This window comes from Amblyomma americanum, chromosome 5 (genome assembly GCF_052857255.1).
Source record: "Amblyomma americanum isolate KBUSLIRL-KWMA chromosome 5, ASM5285725v1, whole genome shotgun sequence".
In the NCBI taxonomy this organism is placed as follows: Eukaryota; Metazoa; Arthropoda; class Arachnida; order Ixodida; family Ixodidae; genus Amblyomma; species Amblyomma americanum.
In genome coordinates this window covers 133918720-133933647 of record NC_135501.1, presented here as the reverse complement: position 1 = coordinate 133933647, position 14928 = coordinate 133918720, and the positions used below count along the sequence as shown (strand labels likewise).

General features: G+C 46.5%; 2 long non-coding RNA genes across 5 annotated transcripts in view; both read right to left on the bottom strand.

Annotated features, from left to right (window-relative positions):
- LOC144132694 (uncharacterized) overlaps positions 1 to 14928 on the bottom strand; it is a 288454-nt gene that overhangs the window by 210510 nt on the left and 63016 nt on the right. The gene's annotated exons all lie outside the window — the stretch shown is intronic.
- On the bottom strand, positions 1471 to 14461 carry LOC144135042 (uncharacterized). Its single transcript, XR_013315352.1, has 3 exons — positions 14209 to 14461; positions 12758 to 12859; positions 1471 to 1661 (listed from the first exon to the last, which is right to left on the bottom strand). It is a non-coding gene; the product is annotated as an uncharacterized LOC144135042 (long non-coding RNA).

Genomic DNA, 14928 nt, shown 5'->3' with positions numbered 1-14928 from the left:
GTTGACGAAGAAATGGAACGTAGGGAACGTTAATTTTGGCCTGAGGAGTTACATATATGGGGAAAGCGATACTAGGTGGTGCCCTCAGGGCACGTAGACCTTTTCGCGTTGCCCGTTGGGTGCTGATGTTTGCGTTTATCGCGACATATTTTCGCTGTGATCTTAAACGCAATCGTATCGTAATATACATTGAGTCCACTTCTCTAATCCTATAAAAGACAGTTCGTTCTATTTTCGAAGGACAGTAATTGCATACCCCCAACTGTTCTCCCCCTACATCTAAACAATTTTTCTCTTAGTCTGGGTGCATATGGAACCCGATCCTTCAAAGCTGTAATTTAAATTTGCACTAGTGCTTACAGCACCTCTGAAAGTAACTTCGTCCAAATCTTGTTCGCAATAAAACTCTTTTGCAGCCTTTTGTGGCTATGCCAGTGGTTTTTCCGCACCAAAAGGTACATTCATTGCTGAGAAACTGTATATCAAAGTGGAATTTTTTTTCCTTAGCCCTTTATTCAAACTTTTGACGGCAAGATGGCAATCAACTCAGTGATACCCGTCTAGAAATAAATGGTGGTTCCGCCTAGCTTCCGGGATCCACATGCCAAATTATTCTTAGCATAATCTAATTTTCATTGTGTAAACTGCCTTGGCGGCATTACGGTTTTTAATTGTATGGCGTTTTCTAGCCTAAAAAGCCATATTTCATTTGAAGTAGCTTTTGTCATTATAATGAGGCGATCTGATCGATATGGGTACAACTCAAGTCATGTTCAGTCTACCATTAATGAAGCCGTAGCTGAAGAAATATTATTGCTCGTGATAACTAGCTACTACTCTCACTCCCGGTCATGAATTACGTAAGAGATGCCGTCGTGAACTGTGACCGTATCTGGGCTGGAAAAAATTTCTATCAGGAAAATCGCGATGCCTTTCTGCTGCTGAAAGTAGGGGGATAAAATCTCCCTCTCTTCAGCCTACAATGGGGTCGATCGCTTTTCAAGGCTTTTGAGATGTTCTATGATTAAAAAAGTGCTTATGCGTTGTTCCATCAAAATAAAGAATATAGGAGTAGAGCAGAATGGAGCGGGGAACAAAAGAGAGTTAGGGATATGCATGCGAAATAAAGAGAAGGACTAGGGAATGTCAAGTAATGCGTAGGACAAATCGTCAGTACTGTCTCAGAGTTACAGGATGAACTCCAAGGGATGGGAAGTGCGGCATGGAGCGACAGGGCGTTAGGTGAGCGCATGAGAACAGCAAATTTGCGAGCATACGGTTACTGAACTTTTCTTAGGTGATAGGTAATTGAACGTCACTGGCAGAGGTATCTGCGCATCAATGGACTTTGATTCCTGACGGTGATCAAAAAAAGATTGCTGTATCCATGGCATCAATTATTTACGCACAATAGGCGGGGCTTTATGCGGTGAAATGATTTCGAACAACGAGTTCGAAAAGGGGTCAGATAAAAATACACATATTTATTGCTCCAATTCTCAATCGAATTTGTTTCATGCTATGCCTGCTGATTTATTACTCGACTTCTCAACTGATGTCTCCTCTTGATATTTTTTCTGCTAAGCAAGCACTGCGACTCGGGGATCCGGAACCCCTGAGCGCATTGAGCAGGCTTGGCTCAGTCAGGGGTCACTTGGGAACTGCAAAAAAAAAATGGATTCGACAATTAATCGTCAGTGTCAAACAGAACCATCGGCGTATCGAACGCAAGCGTACATTCGAGTGACGATTGTAAAAAAAACAATTATTATGCACTAATAGCCGCCGTGGTGGCTCAGTGCTAATGGCGCTCGGCTGCTGACCCGGAAGACGTGGGTTCAATCCTGCGCTGCGGCGGCCGAATTTTGATGGGGGTGAAATTCATGAGCGCTTTGGACTGTGCGATGCCTGCACGTTACAGAACTCCAGGTGGTCGAAATTTCCTCAGCCCTTCACTACGGCGTCCCTCATATCGTGTGTCGCGTCGGGACGTAAACCGCCCACCAACCAATAACGATTCTTATGCACTAATGCAGTGTTATGCACTCATAAATTTTCGTAGCTACCCTTGATTATTTGGTTTATTTTCGGTGCAGGATTTTTCAGAAAGGCATAATTTTACCTACCAGGAACGAATGATTCCGAACGACTTCATCAATCCAGCTTAATGTCCTTTAAAAACGAGTCTCCCTTTGGTTACCGAGAAAATTTAAGTTGCTTGTAGGCGTGGCGTTAGTGACACAATTATATGAAACCCTAAGAGCCATAGATATGTGCTAAATAAGAAACATTTTAGCAAACGTAATTCTATGAAGCAGATGAACTGACTACATGAGACATGCCGCACAGAATTGCTATTCAGTAGTCTTCTGTAAGATTGTAAAAAGCAACATCCGACGTTGCCACGTTGTAAATGTTGTGAATCATAAGGCATTCTCAATACCATAGGTTCCACGACGCAGTGCAAGAGATCCGCCTACATTCGCTCACTTTGTGAGGCTTGGCCTCGCGTGAGATGCGTTCTCACTGGTGCCTTCTGAGGCTAAACTGCACATGAAACACAGAATCCTAGCGACACTCGCTCTAAGTTCCATTTCTTTGATTCTTCAAAGTCGCCATTTCATATCCTGCACCGCGAGTAACAAAAAATCTGAAGATCAGGGCGAGTTGACGCAAATCTGTATGAATAGATTATTTTATTTTAACGACAAATATGGTACTGTCATTGAAAACGCATATTTTAGAAGAAAAAGAAAAAACAAGAAGAGGTTTCCAAATAAAATACAATATTTCGAACTTTTTCGGCACGGACAACTTCGGCTGCTACATTTTTATTTCGTTCATAAGGGTGGTCAGGGGTTGAGTTTCGTTGTTGATATCACCATTTTATCTTCCCGCTAAATAATGTTTGTAATAAGTCCTCATCTGAAGTGATAAGGCACAAAAAAGGGGCATTGAGGGCATGGCAGTTCTCTTTCTTCTCCAATTCGTTGCACTTCCAGAGGGGCAAGCAAATCGGGCAATATTTTTTCCTCAACTATACAGTCAAGAGCACCGTGTGCGTACATGAGTATGTGATGCCACTGTCATGCATGAAAAATTAATAGTATGGGTAAGAGACATGTAGAAACATTGAGTGTCGCAAGCTTGCTACATGTTCTTTAAAAACAGCCTCTCCTCTGCGCCATTTCTTGTGCGTGATAGTGAATTCAGACTCAAGTTTTCCTTTGGAGCGGTGTAGAATAATGCGAAAATTATTGATAAGGAATAAAAAGAAAGGTAGCCCGGGTACTGCCGTTTTTACAATTCGACATCCAGTTTCATGAGTGGTGGGAGCGGTTTTTTTATTGACCAATCCGTGTTTGCAGAGAAAGGGGGGGGGGGGGGTTCGTTGCAGGGGCTTCCGACTGGGGGTGAAAAGTAGTCTTAGCGCGCTTAAGAATACATTTAATCAAAAGTTTTCCAAAGAAATTTTCTGATTTAGCAGGACAATAAAATGTTGTGTCTGTGTGAAGAACAACCAGATTCCTCCTAGAACAGGTTCTGAAAGTATGAAGGGTCATTTTAAAGGAAATGTAGATTTAAAACATTTAAAACACCTATGCATGGGAATATCACCTGTCTGGAGGTACGTAGCTGGAGCGCGGCCCTTAGAAGCGCATGTGAGCGAAACTTTCAAACATATTTTTCTGCTATCAAAGTACAGGGAGCAGCGATGACGTAGAGGTACAGGGTCCGCCTCATGTGCAAGCAGGCGGTAGGACGGTTCGACAGGATACCGGCAAGCTATCTCAGGAGACGAAAGATCTAAACGTTAGATCATGAGGGTGGTTAACCCTATAGACAGAATAGAACTAGCAGAGCTTTCAAAGTTAATAAATAAGCGCAAGATAGCCGGCATAAGGAAGTTAACATGGAGATAATCGAGCATGCTCTAAAGAACGGAGGTGGCATAAAAGCAGTGAAGAAACTAGGCATAGGTAAAAACCAGCTGTATGCGTTAAGAGGCAAGGAAGGAAATGTCATTAGCAGTATGGATAAGATGGTTAAAGTAGCCGAAGAGCGCTATACAAACCTATACAGTAGCCAATGCAATCAGAACTTTAATGATGGAGACAGTAGCGCACAACAATGCGTTATCCCTACAGTAACGAAATAGGAAATAAAGAGACCCTTAGGAGCAATCCAAAAGGGAAAAGCAGCTGGTGAGGATCAGGTGACAGCAGATCTGTTTAAAGACGGAGGGGAGATACTGCTCGAAAAACTAGCTACCCTGTATACGCAATGCCTTATGACCTCGACCGTACCACAAGCTTGGAAGAACGCAAATATAATCGTAATTCACAAGAAATGAGACGACAATGACTTGAAAAGTTACAGACAGATCTGCTTTTTGTCCGTTGCCTGCAAGGTATTTACTAAGGTAATCCCTAATAGAATCAGGACTACCTTAGACTTATTCACTTTTAGACTTTTTTGATCAGATGATCAGGCAGGCTTTTGTAAAGTGTATTCTACAATGGGTCACATTCACACTGTCAATCACATGATAGAGAAATGCGCAGAATATAACCTACCCTTATATATAGCCTTCATTTATTATGAGAAAGCATTTGACTCAGTGGGAACCTCAGCAGTCATCCAGGCATTGCGGAACCAGGGTGTAGAAGAGCTTTATGTCAAAATCCTGGAAGATATATATAGGAACTGTAGAGCTACCATAGTCCTTCATAAAGTCAGCAATAAAATTCTAATATGAAAAGGCGTCAATGGAAGGGGACACAATGTTGCCAATGCTGTTTAGCGCCTGTTTACAGGAGGTACTCCGAGGCCTGATTTGGGAACAGTTGGCGATAAGAGTTAGTGGAGAATACCTCAATAATCTGCGATTCACTAAAGACATTGCATTGCTCAGTCACTCAGGAGATGAACTGAAAATAATGATCAATGAGTTAGACAGAGCAGTACGGTGGGTCTAAATATTAACATGCAGAAAGCCAAAATAATGTTCAACAGCCTAGCAAGGGAACAGCGGTTCCCGATTGGCAATGATGTGCTGGAAGTGGTAAAGGAATTTGTCTACTTAGGGCAGGTAGTGACAGCTGCTCCGGATCATGAGAAGGAAATAACTAGAAGGATAAGAATTGTGTGGAGCGCATATGGCAGGATCTCTCAGATAATGACTAGCAGGTTACTTATATCCCTCAAGAGAGAAGTGAACAACAGCTGTATCTCACCGGTACTCACCTACGGGGCAGAAAGGTGGAGGCTAACGAAAAGTGTTCAGCTTAAGCTAAAGACAACACAGCTAGCAATGGAAAGAAAAATTATAGGTGTAACGTTAAGAGACTGGAAGCGGGAAGAGTGGGTGCGGAAACAAACGCGTGTATATGATATCCTAGTGGAAATTAAGAGGAAGAAATGGGCTTGGGCAGGGTATGTACTGCAAAAGAAAGATAACCGCTGGTGCTTAAGGGTAACGGAGTGGATTCCAAGAGAAGACAAGCGTAGCGGGGAGCGGCAGAAGGTTAGGTGGGCGGATGAGATTAGGAGGTTTACAGGGATAGGGTGTGCGCAGCTGGCAAAAGATAGGGGTAGTTGGAGAGGTATGGGAGAGGCCTTTGCCCTGCAGTGGGTGTAGCCAGGCTGATGATGATGATGATGATCAGAGTACAAGTGGAGGTGGCTGCTTCTTAGCAGTTGACGAGTGCTTTGGAGAAAAGTGTGCAGTATTTGTAAAGCACCGCGATAAATGTGTGTTCTGAAGGCGGACAAACTCCAAAAGGCACTATATCTTTTTTTTTTATTCGAGAAGTGTGCCATGAGGCATAAGTTGAAAAAGGAAGGGGGGGGGGGGAGGAATGCACGGGATTGAAAGTTAAAAGGAGTGAAGAACCGTTGCGCTGAGGCAGTCGCAGAGGTTGCTAATGAAACGGTTGTCCATAGTCCACTTCACGTAGTCACTTTCGCGGTTCCACCGCAGGCCCACCTCCCTGAGGAGCCGTTTTCTGATAGCAGCCGTCGCTGGGCACGTCCCCAAAGAGTGCCGCACATCACAAATGTCCGGTGCAGCGCTACAGTGAGGGCACCTGTCCGGTGCTGGCAGATTTTTGGCACGCCACCGATGACGGACAGATGGTGTAAGAGCCGCCCCTGCCCAAATCCGGCGCACGGATACCTCCTCCTGTCGAGTAAGACTACGGGGGAGAGGGTGCGAACAGGGAGGAATTAGAGCGCGTGTTCGCTGGCGCAGAACTTCGGAATCGGAAACATGGGACAGGAACGGATCTGGGGGAAGAGGGGAAGGTGGCGGATCGTCTAATGTATGAAGATGAGTCATAGCATCCGCTTGAATGTTGTGTGGATCCTGGGCATGGCCGCGAATCCAGTGTATGCGCACAGGACATGGATACTTTGCGCAGAGCACATGAATTGATTGTGAAATCTGGAACGTCCGTCGAACAGCCTTAAGCTGTCTAAGGGCGGTGCGGGAGTCGGTGTAAATATGGACTGTATTGAATGTTGGAACGAGCGGAAGGGAAGCAATGGCATTATAAATGGATTGAAGTTCCAATGCCAGGGGAGTGCACGTATCCGCAGTATACGTCGCGCGAGAGTTGAGATGCGGATGAGATAGACTATACACAGCAGTAATTCCCCTCTCTGCAGAATGTGATGCATCCGTGTGTAATATGCACCCTTCAGGCAGATACGCTGCTGATACCGACGGGGAAACCGTGGGGCGATTGTCAGTGAGCTGTCAATATGACCACGGAGGAAGTGTCTTTAAACGATGAAGTTTGAGAGACTGTTTCCGAGATTTGGGCCAGCATGAACTTTGGGACACAAACGAAGAGAGACACGTGGAACATGGAACACACTGCTCCGTGTTCCACGTGTCTCTCTTCGTTTGTGTCCCAAAGTTCATGCTGGCGCAAATCATGGATTCATACCAACTGGCCCAGAAAAATGCCATTTTACTGTTTCCGAGCTCTATTTGCCACCCGTTGGTCGATGATTTCACTGAGTGTATTAAGTTGGGCGAACTCCTGTAGCACAGGTATGGGTGTTAAACAAAGCAGATATGTTATGACGCACATAGCCTCACGATTGATAGCTTCAAGGGAGTCCCACTGTCTGCGGGTGAGACGTTGAAATTGCGCCTGATATACTATCCGTGGCTGAAGGATAGAGCGCACAAGCTGGCGGGCTGTATGAGCAAGTGCGCCACCAGAGCGCATAGCTATGCGACGAATCAGACCTAGAGTATCGTGAGCCGATTTACGGGTGGGTGTCATCCACGGGGTGCCAGTCCCAGATGTATGGAGGCGAAGACCAAGATTGCGAACAGTTTCTACCTGAGGAATCAGAGAATTATGTACCGTAAAATATAAAGGGTGAGCTTTCCGTAAGCCGGCTTCATTTCCAATTCGAATGAAACATGATTTAGTAGGAGAGAGTGTTAGACCCAGAGGTGGGAGGCGAGATGTCAATACATCCAGCGCGTGTTGAAGGACCGACTGATGAATAGACGCATCTGGATGACAGCGCCACAAGGTTATATCATCGGCATACGCGAGCACGCGGGTAGAAGGGATGGACTCTAGGGCTCGAATAAGATGAATTAAAGCCACATTAAATAATGTGGGGGCGAGAACGGAGCCCTGCGCATTCCTCTATTGGAAGTGAAGTTACAAAAGGGCTTTCCGTGGACATGCACGCTGAAGGTTCGATTTGCTAAAAAGGCGTGAATGAAGAGGAGGTACCGGTGAGGGAGACCAAGAGTTTGAAGGGAGGCAAGAATGGAAGAGTGAAGGATGTTATCATATGCCTTTGTTATGTCTGTAGCGATTACGGCTCGTACAAGGTGACTCTGCGGAGAGTGGTCAAGCACGTCAGCAGCCAAAGTAGCAAGGCCGTCCTCCGTTCCAATTTGTGGGCAGTAACCAATTTGAGAATCTGGGTAACAATCATGGGATTCCGGCCACCACGACAAGCGTGCGGCGAGAATGTTTTCATAAAGCTTGCAGATGGTAGGCGTAAGAGAAATTGGACGAAGGGCCGAGAGAGATACTGGAGGCTGACTTGACTTGGGTATTGGAACCACAATAGAATGCTTCCAGTCTCCCGGCATGACGCCAGAAAGCCACACATCGTTAAAAGTATCAAGTAGGGTTTGCAAAGCCCTCCCTTCCAAGTTACGGAATAAGGAGTAAGGTATGCCGTCGTGCCCGGGAGTAGTAGTAGTTTTTAAACGTTCAATGGAGGCCAGCAGCTCTGCCATGGTGAGGTCAGAAGTAATCCCATCGGAGGGCTCTGTAACTGATAAGTCAGGTGGAGACGTAGCGGTGCCGTCATGACGTGGAAAAAATTGACGGGCCGCTTGTTGTGCAATTGTGTCCTCATCCACATTTAGCGCGAGGCGAATGCTCTCTGTGTAATCTTCAACCTGAGAAGGGTGCTCCATGGAGTGAAACACTCTCCAAAGATTTCGATTGCCCTGCGTAGAGGACAGGCGGGCACACCATGAAGCCCAGCGTTGCCTGCCTAGCCGCTTTGCATAGCGCCGCGCCCGTGCGGTAGCGCGGTGAAGAGTAGGAAGAGCCGAAGGGTCATCGAGGTGACGAGTAGCGTAAAGATCCGCATGGCGACGAAGAGCCCACAGATTCAAGAGATGTATGTCCGGGTTTGGGTCGTCTTCATTTACAGTAGTGGTAATAGTGTGAGTAGCGAGAACAGCAGATAGAGTAGACAATGCTGAAGAGGGGTTCAATGTAGATAAATGATTGTCTGCGCGTACAGAATCCCATGATGTTATTCGTACAGTGCGGCGTATTTTCCGTAGACGCGTAGGCGTGAGGGAGATAAAAATAGGGCTGTGATCGCTACCCCAAGTATCAGAATCAACAGCCTAATAAGGGTTACCGGGGCCTAACCACCAAGTCAAATCAGGTGAATACGGGCCACCTCGTGGGCGGGTAGAAGTATTCGGGTGGTTTAAAAGTTGAAAGGAATGATCCGAAAAGCTCCCTTGGGTGTGTGCACGCCTTGAGGAATCCGATGGGTAACCCCACGCAGTGTGTGCGCCGTTGAAGTCACCACCAACTAGAATAGGGATACCCGAGTTGGTAGAACGTAGAAAACGAACCCATCCCAGATTGGGAGATGCGGAGCCAGGACGACTATAAAAAGAAACTAGGACAAGAGGTGTGCGTGCAGGTTTTACGAGAAGGGCGACAACCTCTTGACGTGTGTTGCGCCACCGTGAAAGGTCGAGCAGTGTGTGTGGAACTGAACTGTGAATATAAATTGCAGATTTACCAGGGCTGAGGGAGAGGCGGTGCAACGGCGATCAGGGATAGAGGGTGAATGGTATGCGCAGAAGAAACCTGAAAGGCGTGGGAGTGCATTATGCTCTTGCAGTAGGAACGCCCATGCCCTCAGCTTTTCGTCGCTAAGGCGGATGTTCACTTCATAGGCTTTATTAGCGAATCCTCGGCAGTTCCACTGCACGACCACCGATGATGATGCGCTATCCATGACGAGGCCGAAGAGCTTCCACGATGAGGGATGTCACCTGCTTCATCAGCGCTAATATCTTATCCACTGTCGGGGTAGTCACGGCTAACCGGTGGTGGGCACCTGATTGTGGCCCAGTGCTTACCCTAGGTGATTCCTCTGATGATTGCTCCCGAGTTATTAGAATTCTACGAAAGGATTGAGAACGACGCTGTTCCAGGCGCTGGGTGAGTTCGTCTAGTCGGCGGCGAGCCTCCGCGATTGCATTGTCTAAAGCTGTGTCTTCATCTGTGGTATCCACATGTGATGGATGCACTGGACGTTTTGGCGTACCATTTGATCTGGGAAGGTGAGTCGCTTGTGCATATGTACGCTGGTGAGGAGACGTATGGTGAGCAGCGGGCTCAGATAAAGAAAGTTCAGGGAAGTCGTTGTCGTCACATGCGAGAGCTGTAAAGCGATTACTTGTAGGAACATCCATTTTTGCAGGCGACTTCTGAAACTTCTTCGCCTGCTCTTCTTCTTTGGACAAGCGGGGAAGCGAATGGCGTGGTCCGGCGATTTGCACAGTGCACAAGGAACTGTTGGTTCATTCATGTCGGCCACAGCTGCTGGATTAAGGCAGGTATTTTGCATATGTCCTTCTTTGTGGCAGTGATAACAAAAAATACGACGAGGTCAGAAGGGCTGTGGTTTGACGATCGCACAGTAGTAGGTAAGGTACTTCGGGAGAGTCAACGGGCCTTGCAGGATGAGCAGGTATGAGCCCCGGCGACCCATAGGCCGTGCTTGCATACAACGTGAGTTGAGCAGCGAATATTTGCGCGCACCTCCTCGGGAGGGCTCGTGCTGTCGACATGATAAACCATGCAGCGGAGTGTGTCAGGACGAGATGCAAAATATATTTGCACGAGGACATGCTTGCTGTCATCCAGGGGGATCCGTGTGACTGCGCAAAGTTTCTGGGCGTCCATCAAGGATGACAAGTTTACCGTGATGGTGTTCAATGGGCGATGGACGACAAACCCGCAGTAGTTCGAAAAGCCAAGAGCGTGGTAAATTGTGGCTTGAACATTCCGGGCGGGGATGGCAGTCATATCAAATCGCAATGTAGGCTTGATGGTAACGCGGAACGAGTTCGCAGCAGGCGGAAGAGAGCCTTGACTCATGGGAGTCATCTGTGGAGGAGGCTCAGACGCCGGTGACGGCCCTTGGTGGGAATACTGAATTGGCGCGACGGGCACAGTTTCTTGAGGGAGTGCCACGAGCACGGAGGCGGTGGAGCAGTCCATGTCACAGGCCAAAGTCGTAGCATCGGAAGACGGCGCAGGCTGGAGGCCCGGAGGCGCTGACGATTGCGTGGACGTGGAGGCTGCGTCAGGTGGCAACACAGCGGGCATCCGCGTAGCTGTCGTCGACAACGCTGAATCCATGAAGACGCGTAGCGCGGCCTCGCTCGGCAGCGCCTAGCTAAGCCTAGCTTGCCCCTGAGGGTTCCGGTTGGGGTTTCTCACTTGAGAATGCGCCCACCTTGCAGGGAAGTTCTCCGCAGGGGCGTCGTCAGAATTCGGTCTCACGTAGGGCACTGTCCGACCCACGCCACACGCGAGAAGACAGCGAAAAGCGAAAACACAGACCTAGAAGCAGACAATAGCCACCCACTAGGTCTTCATCTTCTTCGTCGAAGCCCCAACTCGCTCGGTCGAATTGCAAAGTCAGTCTACAGGCACTATATCCTCTGAGTGCAAGCTCCTCGTGTAGTCCGACATGCTGGCTCGTGGGCTGCGTTTCGTCGCAAGTACTGTCGTTCAGATTAGACACTCTAGACGCGTTTACATTGAAGGCAGTTCTCGAACAGCACGATAGAGAAACCGCGCAGAGCAGCAGACGACTAACAGCGTGATTACACAGTTAGGTGGCGCTGGTGAACGTCGGAGTCGGCTGGTGTGTCGTCTGCGGTGTCGTCTGCTATAGTTCCTGGTTCTCTTTCATGCGCATGCTATAGCGTTTGAGAACTTCTTTTTCATGTAATGCTGCCTACGTTTTCTAGTTTGAATGAATGTATTAGCGAGGAAATGTAGTGCACACGGCAGCATGTCAGACTGCACAGTAAGCTTACACGATTCGGGGAAACACCCAGTGGATAGAGCACCTTCTGGGGTATGTCTGTTTTCGTACCTTACATTTATTGTGGCGTTGTACAAAGATTGGTTCAAAATGCGCAGCATACTTTGTCACACATTTCTTAAAGCACTCGCCAAGTGTTAAGAGGCGAGTCCATGAATGCTCTGTGAAACGAGAACAATATTTCTGATGGAGACAAGTTTCGCAGCATGAATAAAACGCACACAGAAGACAAGGAACAAACAAGACCGGACTGTGCTGCACTTCCAACTGAAAGAAAATAATGCTGCGAAACTTGTCTTCATTATGAATAGCAACCAACTAGCCCAAACCACCGTGTTACTTCAAATATTGCTGAAAGTTTTGCTTACATGTGTTCCTACTGGCCGCGCTCCCATTCCGTACCCCCAGCCGGGAATGATTCCCACGCGTAGGTGTTTTAAAAATGCATCACCATCGAATATTCATCTTCCATAATCTATTCTAGGTGTGTATTCATATCGGCGCTATGCCTAATTTTCACTCCCAAGTTTTCCCCTAGTCTTTCCAGCCGTTGACAGCAGCGCCCCCGTATTTCGATTATAACAGTTTGGTGTTGGTCTATACCATATCATGCTTCTACGTCCCTTTGCTGCTCGGCTCACTGAACGTGCTGCTAGTTAGATATGCTTCATGCAAACAGTTGCGATACAAATAAAACAGAACAAATTATATTTGGCCCAGAAAAAAGTGTAAATACGTCTAACCGTATTCAAATAAACTGATTACATGAGCACGGTAGAGAAACGCGCACCCCGATCAAAACAAGTGCGAGCAGAGTTCAACAATACTATGGGCACTACGAATTCATATCGTTATTTAACTGAAGTTTCCGTGCGTCCAGACAGGGTTACCTTCCGACCCATCTTTTTTAACGTATGACAAAACCTGTAGACTAAAGTAGCATTCCTGAGCTCTGTATTCCTGAGAAAAGTAGTATTCCTGAACACACAAAAGTGAAAACATGCGGGCCTGTTGCGTTATCTGTCGGGGCACTGCAAAATAGTCATTATATAACGCAAGGAAGCCTCAATGCCTTAATGCTTACTATTCTGGAAATAATAACCGTACGCACCGCATTGACAGTCGCAGGCGTCCCCTTGGCTCCTGCAGGTTAGCACGCGATCTTCGCGGCATGGCTGGTCAAGCAGTGAGGCACACGAATCTTCACCTCGGGCTTGAAAAAGAGGGAATGAAAACGGTAAAGAGCGATAAATATATACTTGAAAACAAATTCCTGCTGTTCGTATCCACTGTACCGATATGAGGTGTTGGCAAGGCACTATTATTAGCGGAATCTCAGAATTTGCCCAATTTAAAGGAGGGACGAAACATAAAAAGAGAGAGAACGGAGCTTTATGGCGAAGAAGCGCTGATCACCGAGCATCTCCTGCGCCGCAACCGCCGAGGACTAGGCATGCCATGTCTCAGGAAAGAGATATTGCCGATGAGGAGATTCATTAGCTGCCACGAGGATGAACCGGAAATGTTCCGTTTTTGCACAGGCTTTGGGGTATTGAGGCTTCCAGTAAAGGGAGGAGAGGGTTGTGGAAAAACGGGCACGGTGAAGGGGTCTTCTGGTTCATGCGGCGAAAAGAGGATTGCTCGAGGTTGGTAAAAGATTTGAGAGGAGTAGGGAGTGTGTGAACAGATTCTTTGATGCAGTTACTGCAAGAAGTATATTGTATTTATATTAGACAGCAGTGCACGACGCCGATGTATCGGACAAGGTTTTTACAGGCATGCGGTTTTGAAACAATACAGCTAAAGAAACTAATTTCTGACGCGAAAATTCTCACACACTAATAATAACAGTTTTTTGCGCACATAGGTATACAGGTGAAACTCTATTTCTAAAACATATATAGGTCTTACTACAGCCAGTATTTTAAGAACTCACTCTGTGTTGAAGTGAAAAAGAAATGAAAGTTAACATGTGATTGCATATATTCACTGAGGGCACGCCTTCGCTTCTTAGTGGGCTGCTGGAATGTATTGCTGAAATTGTTAATGGCTCTTAGCGTAAACCTGGAATTAGAGAAGAGCGCTGTAGGTTTTTGAAAAGCTCAAGAGACGGCATGGTGGAATTGGAAGAAAAGGGCCGCACAAGTGAAAAATGCTCCGTAGAAAGGCTGAATTACAAGTACAGGTCCCCGCTTTATGAAACGGAACAAAGTTTCGGCCATCACTTATTGATTTCTAGGTAATCGCGTGAGACAAGCACAGCATTTCCTGCTTTCTAACTACTTTTTTAGGTTACGTATAATATTCAAAGTTGATTTTCAAGAGTGGCATATAAATAAACGAAAATTTCGACTTTTTTGCATACTGGTTGTTATCTTTGATCTTGTAGTGGAGACTTCTACATTCTGCCGGATACCGGCTCGATGGCTTGTTTGTTCCAAAGAAGAAAAGGTGTCCTCACTAATTGCGACTGAAATATTGTGTTCCGCCTTTAAAACAGTTCAAATGTTGACATTTATGTGCACGGACAAGTCTGCTAAACAGTGGCATAGCGGCACTTACCGCAGACGCAGTGGCAGTCTTCCCCATCAATGAAGCATGCAGCTTTGCCGTATCCTTCGGGGCAGTCAAGTTGCGGGCACTGAGGATGCTCTGAAGGCAGAAACGATGAAACATATATAGGGCTGACTAAGATCAGCGATTGCAGAGTGATGGAAGAACGTTTTAACGGTTCTTATCTTTATCGACTCGAAATATGGGAGTGCTGGCTCTCTGCAAAGATATGAGTAAGATCGCAGCTATGCTGCTGCTGGCTGCCTACGGTCACTTTAAATCGCCTTGAGGTCTCGATTTGAAGAGCTTGTATAGAAATGTTTTTCCGCCAATATTTTCCTACAAGTGGGTATGATGGTTTGCCGTTTGTAGAAAACTTTCTTAGTGAATTCCGCTTATTGAGGTTCGTATAATTGATTATTTATTGTGTATGTATAATAGAGGTAATAAGCACACACTGGACTTCGCTGTGGGGAGTTTTGATAACGTAACAATTTACTGATATCAGAGAACTTAGAGCACCGAGCAGTGATTCATTATTATAGAATTTAGAAGTGATACCTATGAAGCTTTCAGAATTAGCCAATCAAAGCGGAACCAAAAACCCAGCTATTGCATCTCTATAAGATTGCAGCCTGCTATAAAGAAGACGGAGGCTTTTTCTAACGTTTCGCTATTCATCTTGACTGTGCGGGAGCAAGTCTGGGTGGAAAAATGTTCCAGAACTGT